Raw genomic sequence first — 10,545 nt, 5'->3', positions numbered from 1 at the left:
CAACGTAACCACAAACAAATGAGTTTCAAACTCACAAACGTAAGAACACATAAGCCTTGAGCCTCAGCCAAATTTCTTACTGCAGAATCTTAGCTCCCTTGGTCCCCAGTGAGTAGCTCCAACACCCCTCTCTCCCTCTTTTTTTTTTTTTTTCCTTTTTTGAACAGATGTTTTTATCTGAAAAAGTGACACAATATCAGAATCTTTCTGCTACTGGCTTAATCTCCAAATGTTTGCAGTAGCCCAGTGCTGGACCAGTTCAGATACAGGTGCCAGAAACGTCAGTCACCATCTTTCACTTGGGTGGATCTGAGCCATTACCTCCTGCCTCTTAAGCTGCACACTAGCAAGAGATTGGATTGGAAGTAGAATAGTGTCAACACCCACCCCATGCGGTTCTTACACATACATGGCTCTACTCCGTCATTTTAAAACTTGCAAACAAAATTACAGTAGCTGTAATACAGATGAAGCAAGTTGATTGACATGGATATAAACAACACTAAGTAACTTTTCCATGGGTGAGTCTAGGTTACTAGTTCAGGTTCAACATTCACCCTCTGAAGCACTTTTTCAAGCATGCAAAAAACTGGGTTAACAGGTTTTATCTGTTCTCCCAGTCCAGCTATTCCAAATAATATATGAAAAGGATCCACCATGTCTCCTGGTCTGTCGGCAAATCACGCGTTTCTTCATCTTGTAATGCTAAGATGAAATTCCTCAATTTCTCTCTAACGATCCAATGAAGCCTTTCAATAATCTTTAGAGCCCAGCTGCTAATATCTTGTGGCTGGGTGAGTTTGGGAGGGGTTCGGGCCTTGGGTTTGGGGGCAAGTGCCGCTCCCTGCAGTGTGGCGGCTGTGGGGGGTGCCCTTGCCGCAATGCTGGGGGCTCACGCCAAAGACACTGCTGGAAGGCAGTGAACAAGTCCTCGGCCTCCCTCAGGGCCAGGGAGCTCTGGGGTATTGATTGTCTGAATCGGCGGCAAACTCTGGGTTTTTTTAAAGATATGTTTGCTGCCTGGGGACACCCATGACTAAGTCCAATTTTAGTGTAGGTGAGTAGCGAATCTTGGGTGATTCCCAGTGACAGGGTCATGGAAGTTTTAGGCATGCGTGGGGACTGAGACCTGGTGGTTTGGAGGGAAGTATCCAGGAGATAATTTCGGTTAGACAGATACACTGGCCCAATTAGGAATACAGAAAAGGCCTGTTAGCCTAGAACATCACTGATCGTCCGTCACACACCAGCCCACACCAATGCTATGGATGGGGGCCTCTTTGGCAGTGATGGGTACCATTACCCAACTGTTTGGTGGAGTGGTGGAGTGGTCACATTTGGCAGGGTCAAGACTCTATCCAGCACGCGAGAGAACTTGGTCTGGGGGTAGACTCTATGGGGTTGTGTGGGCCCAACCCTGTGGAAATGCAAGTTCCCCTGGTTAACTCGCAAGCTGGGGGTTGGGATGGACTAAGCTAGATGTGACCATGCCACCTGCCATTACACACGGGTGCAGGAACCAAAAACAGTCAGCGCAGGTCAAGGCAGCAGCACCTGAAAGTGCATCCTTTAACAGGATGTGGGGTGGGCCGTGCTGCCACTGGAAGGGGACAGAATGGGCAGGGCTGAGCTAACCTTAACTCACAAGAAACGACAGAAATCAGGTTGGAGCACAGGTCATGCCAAGTAGGTCCTTGCACCTACTGATCTGCGTAACACAGGGATGCTAAGCCACAGCATCTAAGGGGACAGGATAAGTGAGGGGCTCTGCCAAGTTGAATCAGAGCAACCACTGGCCTTCACGAGATCTAAGGCTGGGAATAGGCCCGGTTGGGCAGCTAAGGGGATACTCTAGCTGGGTTGAGTTTCCCACCAATGAGCACATGGGCTGGAATTGGGGCTGCGTTCTGATCAGGATACAAGTATAATCCCACTTGGCACAAGTGTGGACTGGGAATGGAAGCACCAAGCTGGGCCAGACTCCAACACTATCTGGTGCTCTGGAGGACCAGGGGAAATGTATGACAGACTAGGCTAGGTCTCAGCTCTTACTGAACCATGTGTAAGCTGTATGGGGTTATGGAAGAGCCATGGCTGGGTTGAAACATCCAACAATAAGAACCAGATTGGGTTGAAGAACAATCAGGAAACACCACTGTTCCTGCTAGGACAGGAGGTGAACTGAACAGGGCTGGCTCATGGACCCACTGGTATGCGCGAAACCTGGCACTGGGAGAGTTTCTGATGGAGGAGCCTGGGCAACTCCTCTGGCAGGACACAGACTGGCAGGTAAGCGCAAGAAGCACAATAGGAAACAGCCCAGAACAGGCTATGGAAATTATCCCACTGGTATACACATGGCATGGATTGGGGGTAGACCAGGCTGAACCTGTTCACATCACCCGCTGGTGAGTCAGAGCGCCAGAACAGAGTGTGGGTCGAGCCAGGTTCGGTTGCGACACATACTAGCACACAATAAGGAATGCCAAGGTGAGATGAGCCGTACCAGATGTGGTTGCAGTGCCCAAACAGCACATGTGATAATCAGGGGGAGGAGGCAAAGTCGACAGGGGAATGTGGGCTCCCCTGCTGGACAACTGCTTCCATTGGAAAGCGTTGAGTCAGGATGGGGCAGATCAGAATAGGCAGGGCTGTTACACCTGTGGGCCTCATGTGGGCTAGATAAGGGAAGGGCCACGGTGGGCTGACTGTTCCGACTGGTGCAAGCAAAAACTAGAGTGGGTGAGGGTTGGTTGGGCTAGCTGCAGTACTAGCTGGCAGAGGCTGGCACTGGGAGCTAATTCTGTCAAGTCAAATGCCAGAACTACCTGGAGAGTGCATAATCTCGGAGTGAGTGTGGCCTAGAAGGGAAATAGTGGGCACCTCCCTCGGGGCTACCACTCTCGTTGGACAGCACGAACACCAAGACAGGGGCAGGGGTGGCTGTACAGAAGGGCATCTGTCAGTAGGTGTGTGGGCTGGATAGTAGGTTGGTTGGGTTGAGCTGGGCTTCAATGCCCATCAACATGTGCGAGAGCTAAACAGGATGTGGGACAGACTTGGCAAGCCTGCGGTGTGTACTAGCAAGCATGGGAACCAGGGTAGAGGGCAGAACTGGTAGGGGTTATGGGGAGTTGCCCCAACTAGGCTGCAGCTCCAACCGGTTTGCATGAGGACAGAGTATGAAGTGGGCAGGATCGAACTGGACTACAACACCCGTTGGTTCACGAGGAAGACAGGGCTGGAAACAGAACGAACCCAGCAATCCCAACAACCAGCATGTGCATAAGCTGATTGGTGTGACGGACGGTGTCGGACTCTGTACTAGCAAACTCGCGCAAGAATCAGGCCTGGGATCATCTCAGACGAAGTTTCTTTGGAGATTGCTCCAACTGAACTGCTGATCTTAGAACCCCAACCATGAAGAGACTGTCAGCCAGTGGACTCTGAACAGGGTTCATTGCGATTGGAACTGAGAGATTGGCAGCAATCCAGAACTGATGAACTATCAAAACTGTATGAGGAGGACGTCTCAGAGCGCGCCTCCCGTTGGGGATCTGGGATGGGTGGGAGGTTGGGTGGGGCTTTTCCCTTTGTTTTTTTCCCTGACCCCAGATACAGGGAAAAATGATATTGGTGTGGAAACAATGGTATTACCCACTTTCACCCTGTAGCCCTTGACCTTTTGTTCCCTAATCAACTAAATAAGAGTATTAAAAAAATAATTAAAAAAAATAATCTTTAGAGAGGCCAGCACCCACCATGAATAACACGCATCTATCTGGTAACTCTCTGGTCTTCCATTAAGTCTGCCTGAAGGCAACTGTCGTTCACAAAAACACCAACCAAGTAAATCAGTAAATCAGAATTTACTTGAAATAGCTGACTAGTAATAGCCAGGAATCCTGCCCAACATGGGATTCAGAACCTGGTCTACAACCAAATCCACCATCAAAGCTCATACAAGATAAAACAAATTCGACTGCTTTTTCCACATCATTAGCATCAAGCCTCCACAATAGAGCTAATGCTGCCACCGCATGAAAAGAAGATCTTGTATCAATTTCTCCCTACTTAATAAAGATTTTCACTTCCCATGAAGCAGCTGGTCTCTCTGGCCTGCACTGTGTTCAGTCCTTTTTTTTTTTAAAGATTTATTTATTTTATTGGAAAGGCAGATGTACAGAGGAGCAGAGACAAAGCAGAAGATCCTCCATCCGATGATTCACTCCCCAAGTGGCCGCAACAGCCGGTGTTGCACCGATCCAAAGCCAGGAACCAGGAACCTCTTTCCGGGTCTCCCAAGCGGATGCAGGGTTCCAAGGCTTTGGCCCATCCTCGACTGCTTTCCCAGGCCACAAACAGGGAGCTGGATGGGAAGTGGAACTGCCGGGATTAGAACCGGCACCCATATGGGATCCTGGTGCGTTCAAGGCGAGGACCTTAACCATTACGCTATCATGCCGGGCCCATAGTCTGGCCCCTCTGCTCCAGGCCACCTGCATGCTGATATCACAGTGCATGTGGAAACTTTCACCAGACCGTTAACTCCACTTAGACCAGTTGCTTCATGGGACCCCAAATGTCTCCAGCAAATGAGCCATCTCCTTTCTGTAGACTTTGGACTTATTCCACAACTTTATTTATGTCAGTAACATTAATACCATCATATAGAGTAAGAATCTGGACAGAACTTAGAGTATACAAAAGATGAGGATCATGTCCAATACTTACACTTACTCCACCACATTCATGTTGGCACGACTTTGTAAATGTCAGAATTTCTTCTCTATTCCTGCGATTAAGTTGTCCCATGAGATCCATTACTGTCAGACCCCAACAGATGCCACTCACTCTCAAGTACTCAGACATGCAGTATTCACAATCATCTTTCTTTGAGCCATAGGATGCAATATACTCAGCATGTTTCTCCAGGAACAGTGAGTCGGGAGCATCTGCCTTGATAACAACATCTTTCTGAGGCGTGCCCATGTCTCGGAGCGAAAAGAGCCACACCTCTCTTTAGACATGAGTGCCCAACCTTGGTGACACAGAGCACTCAGGGCACATTTGTACCTGTGGCCAAAGACACATGTCGTCCTCTGCCTCTGGCACACTGCCTGAATTCGAGTTTTCATCAGGACTTAGAATCCTTTCGTGAGACACCTGGCATCCGAGGCACTTGGAAACAAGAGCTGTACCTTGCCAGCCCCGCCCAGATGATGAGGCTTGCCATGCCGACATTCTTCCTTTTTAAAGGACTTACAGATTGGGCCCTGCATGATAGCTCAATTGGCTAATCCTCCCCCTGTAAGCATCAACATCCTATATAGGTGCTGGTTCATGTCCCAGATGCTTCATTTACCATACCGCTCCCTGCTAATGGCCAGGGAAAGCAGCAAAGCATGGCCCAAAGCCTTGAGATCCTACACCCATGTGGGAGACCCAGAAAAAGCTCCTGGCTTCAAATCTGCCGAGTTCAGGCCACTGCATCCATTTGGGGAATGAACTAGCAAATGAAACATCTTTCTGTCTCTTCTACTCTATAAAAATCTGCTTTTCCAGGAAAAATAAATAAATCTTTTAAAGGGGGCCTGGCATAGTAGCCTAGTGACTAAAGTCCTCGCCTTGCACACCCAGGATCCTTTATGAGCGCCAGTTCATGTCCCAGCTGCTCCACTACCCATCCAGCTCCCCATTTGTGGCCTGAGAGAGCAGCTGAGAACAGCCCAAGACTTTAGGACCCTGCTAACATGTGGGAGACCAGGAAGAGGCTCCTGGCTCTTGGCTTTGAATCAGCTCAGCTCTGACCGTTGTGAACACTTGGGGAGTGAACCAGCAGATGGATAGAAAATCTGTCTCTCCTCTCTCTCTGTATGTCTGTCTTTCCAATAAAAATACATGCATCTTTAAAAAATAATAACTTACAGATTAGGAATCAGCACTGTGGCATATTGGTTAAACCACCACCTGCAGCACTGGCATTTCATATGGGCACAGGTTTGAGTCCCAGCTGCTCCACTTCTAATGCAGGTGAGCTTGTGACATCCATATGGCAGGCGCAGATGAAATTCCAGGCTCTTGGCTTTGACCTGGCCCAGCCCTGGCAATTGCATTTATTTAGATAGTGAACCAGCAGAAGGAAGTTTTCTCTCTGCTTTTCTCTCTGTATCTCTGCCTTTCAGATAAATAAATAAATCTAATAAAAACAGCAAAAAATTATATACATACATTATATACATTAAGGGCTCTCTGATGTATTATTGTTATTATTGTTATCATTATTACTTGCATGCAGAAGCGTAGCCCACTACGCCATGGTGCTGGCGCCACATTTAAAAATAATCAATTTTCTCTGACTTAACCATCGGTCCAAGGTCAGACAGCACCAGTCTCCTCCTGTATTATCTGTTGAGTGCTTGGTGGGGTATGCAGAGCTGTTAAACAACAGGACAGGGTGGAGGGGATTTGCATGTCATCCTTGCACAGAGGCCATGCTAATCTTCTCTGTATTGTTCCAATTTTAGTATATGTGCTGCCAAACTGAGCACAAGGGGGTTGGGGAAAACTCAAGCACAGCCCAGTCCCTCCCCTTAGACATGAGTACAGTGAAGGTTCCCTTGTATCAGCCCAGCAGGGTGGATGGCTCCCGGTGGGGGTTCAGGTCTCTGAGGTTCAGAGCCACAAGCACGGTGCAGTAACCTTGGCCAAGTCACTCAGTGTCTCTGAGGAGAATAATTCAACCTGTCTCATCAGGCAGATGGAATAAATGAACTAACGCATTCAAAATACTTGGAACAGTGTCTGGAACATTGTACATGCTCAAACTTATGATTCAGGGCCCTACAGCCAATTAGGAAACCACAGTACAGGCTTTTCTGCTTCTGGCTCCCTGTGCCTCGTAGTCTTCCAGGCTATAAAACAGAGGTGAGCCCACAAAGACTTGCCATTTAGCTGAGTAAACAGAACAAATACACCTGAAACAAGCAGAGGACAGCATTAAGGAAGGGTGGAAAGGACACACAAGTGAGTCTCAAGCCTGGCCAGATGTTATCACCTGGAGAATTTTTCAAACTCTTGATGCCTAGGCCCTCCTCCAGGCCAATTAAATCTGATTGTCCAGGGGTGGGGCCCAAATGTCAACACTTACATGTTCCAAAACTGCTCCAGGTTACTTCCATATGCAGCCAAAGAAAGTCACCTGCTAGAACAGGTTGACACCTGATGGATATTCCTGGTTCAAAGAAGTGATACAATTTACTCCACCAGTACAAATCCTATAGAAAGTCTGAACTTGGCCAAGTTTTTGATGACTCCTATCCCAGTCATAATTTGGTAAAGCTATCTATCATTCATAATGTGCCAGGTAAATACTTATCAGGCAATACCTCATTGACCCAACACAATAATCCAATTACCCAGTACTTTAAAGGTCCCATTTTGCAGATATCCAAAACTAAGGCTTGGAGAGATGGAGTCCATGAGATACACTCAAACACAGACCTTCTGACCTATGGACGAAGAAACAGGCTATGAGCTCATCTTCCTGCTCTGCCCTGGGAAATGGCCTTCCTCAGAAATGTTTCTCTCACTTGCCACCCACAGTCTGACCACAGGACTCTTGCCATCTTCCCAGCAACATCACAACTCCACCTGCTCCAGTGCCACGGGCCAAACCTCAATGCTGACCATTTTGTAAAAGAACCTACTTCCATCTCTATATCATTAATGACAGCAACTGTGCCCCTTCTCTGCCACAGCTCCCTACAGCCTTCTGCTAGCTTAACTCCACTCATTTCCATTCTGGTTGTATGTGTTTTGGGGGGCTTGGATTGTTGAATTTCCAGCTTCCTTTTTAACCCCCCAGCTATCTCCCACTTTGAAATAACCAGGACAGAGCAGAGCAAAACATGCTCAGTTGCGATAGGTCAGGCTTCCAGGGACAGTCTTCATTACAGGAATTCTTAATGTCGTTCCTTTTGTAAGATCAAGCTCTTTATTGTGGGGGTAACTTAAAATGGGCCAAGAAGCTGACTGCAGTCCCCGGCTTCCACCTTCCAGAAGGACTCGCTGCCCCCATGGCTGGGGTGCTGGCGAGGACAGCCTGGTTCTGGCGGTGGAGGGAAGGAAGCACAGAGGATGGTCTTTCCCCTGGACGGGACAACTTGGACAGAGCCACCCTTGAGGGTGGGAAGTTGCTACTGGGTAACTTGGAAGTTGTCCTGCCTTCAAGGCTATTTCTGCTCCACTGCTTTCATAGATGTTGACACCAAGGGCTTCATCAGGAACGCAGTGTTCAAGCAGCAAGCCAGAGCAGAACGACTGTGAGAAGTGAAAAGCAGTGAGAGGAACCAGGATGGTACGTGAGGGACTCCGCATCAGTCAGGATTCTCCTGAGACACAGAGGCTACAGATGGAGAGGCATGGTCATGAAGAAGGAGTTATTCTAAGAAAGTGGTGCACCCAGTTGTGGAGGCTGGTGTGAGCCAAATCTGCCATAAATAGGGCAGGTTCAAGACCCGGAGGAGCAGGGAGAGCAGATGGCGCCTTCCAAGCACTAGTGGGGAAACCCTTCTGGCTTGGGGGGCTTGGTCTTTTACACTGTCCCTTTTGTTGTATTCAGGTCTTCATCTTTGATTGGCCAAGGCCCACTCTCATTCTGGAGGACAAATTACCTATCTAAAATGCACCTATTTATGTGTTAGTTTCATCCCAAACTACCCTCCAACTTGATACACAGGTAACTATATAAATTACAGGTAACTATATAAACTTGGGAAGAACTCCAGGCCCAAGCAACTCCCTTGCAGAGTGTCCTGTGTAAGTCACAAGCACACATGCGCATGCACACGCACGCACACACACACACACACCCAGGTCTGCAAGTTTACCCTGATAGGGTGCAAGAGCAGGCTGCCTGACTTCCTCATCGCCTCCTAGGCCTATGGAGCATCCTTGTGTTGTGCTCACTTCCAGGTTTGCCTTACAAACTTCAAGAAAGATGAGAGAAGCTGGAAGCCAGGCACAAAGGAGCAGTTCAGAGGGCCTCCTGCCTTCAGGACAGGAAGCACAACAGCTGTTGCTGGGTCGTGGGCTATCTACATGCCAAAAATAACCATGCCAGCAAAAGCCTCTCTTCCCACTTAAACTGCCCTCCATTGGGGCAGACAGTAAGAAGCCCTACCCTGCCTGCCCTAATTCATCTTCCCACCTGAGGCCTGACCTGCTTCTGTTAGGTTTCCCTGCCCACGACTCACCCAGGTTCCATTATCCTTACACGTACTTGTCCTCTGAGAACTCCCTTTTGTCCTATTCAGATCTAAGTTAGTGTCTGTTAGAGTCCACTTTGCCTTTTCTATTAGAATCCTGGTAATCCAACCTCAGTGATGTTGGCTGCTCAGTAAAACGTCTTCCAGAGGCCAGCACGGTGGTACAGTGTGTTAAGCCCTGGCTTGCAACACTGTCATCTCGCATTGGATTGGCCAGTTTGAGTCCCAGCTGCCCTAATTGGATCCACCTTCCTACGAATGCATCCTGTGGGGAACAGAAAACAGCCCGAATGCTTGGACTCCTGCCATGCATGTGGGAGACCAGGAAGAAGTTCCTGGCTCCTGGCCTCTGCCTGGCACAAACCAGGCTACTGTAGCTATCTCGGGAGTGAACCAGCAAATAAAAGATAAGTCAATCTCCCTCTCCTCCTCTCTTACTCTGCCTTTCAAACCAATGATTTTTTTTCAAATGATCCCAAAAAACCAATGATGTTTTTAATTCTTATGTGGATCCCAAAAAGATTCAGACCAAGACTACCAATACACAGTTTTAAGTAGAAAGAATGTTGATGATACCTTAACTTTCACGTCATACACATACTTTTTTTTCTTAAGATTTATTTATTTTTACGACCTGGTGTGGTAGCCTAGCGGCTAAAGTCCTTGCTTTGCACACTCCAGGATCCCATGTAGGAGCCAGTTCTAATCCCAGTGGCTCTAATTCCCATCAAGCTTCCTGCTTGTGGTCTGGGAGAGCAGTAGAAGATGGCCCAAAGCTTTGGGACCCTGCAGTCACATGGGAGACCCGAAAGAGGCTCCTGGCTTCGGATAGGCTTGGCACCAACAGTTGCGGCCACTTAAGGAGTGAATCAGCGTATGGAAGATGTTTGTCTCTCCTTCTCTTTGTACATCTGACTTTCCAATAAAATAAATAAATCTTAAAAAAAAATTTTTAACTTTATTTTTGGACCCAGTGTAGTAGTTAGTGGCTAAAGTCCTCATCTTTCATGCACCAGGATCCCACATGAGCACCAGTTCATATTCCGGCTGCTCCACTTCTCTTTCAGCTTCCTGCTTGTGGCCCAGGACAGCAACCGAGGACCCTGCACCCATGTGAGAGACCCAGAGGAAGCCCCTGGCTCCTGACTTTGGGCCGGCTCAACTCCGGCTGTTGTGGCTATCTGGGGGGTGAATCTGCACACAGAAGATCTTTCTCTGTTTCTCTTTCTATAAATCTGCTTTTCCAATAAGAAACAATGGATCCAGGCACTTGCAA

General features: G+C 48.1%; 1 non-coding gene and 1 pseudogene across 1 annotated transcript; both read right to left on the bottom strand.

Moving 5' to 3' along the window:
- Positions 1-527: 527 nt before the first annotated feature.
- Positions 528-5,004, bottom strand: LOC101534300 (geranylgeranyl transferase type-2 subunit beta-like; annotated as a pseudogene).
- A 1,438-nt stretch (positions 5,005-6,442) lies between these two features.
- On the bottom strand, positions 6,443-6,551 carry LOC118758239 (U6 spliceosomal RNA). The gene has a single exon (XR_004995611.1). It is a non-coding gene; the product is annotated as a U6 spliceosomal RNA (small nuclear RNA).
- Positions 6,552-10,545: the final 3,994 nt, after the last annotated feature.

This window comes from Ochotona princeps, chromosome 23, assembly GCF_030435755.1.
Source record: "Ochotona princeps isolate mOchPri1 chromosome 23, mOchPri1.hap1, whole genome shotgun sequence".
Lineage (NCBI taxonomy): Eukaryota > Metazoa > Chordata > Mammalia > Lagomorpha > Ochotonidae > Ochotona > Ochotona princeps.
Note: the sequence above shows the minus strand (reverse complement) of the source record. Positions and strands in the feature narration are given on the sequence as shown.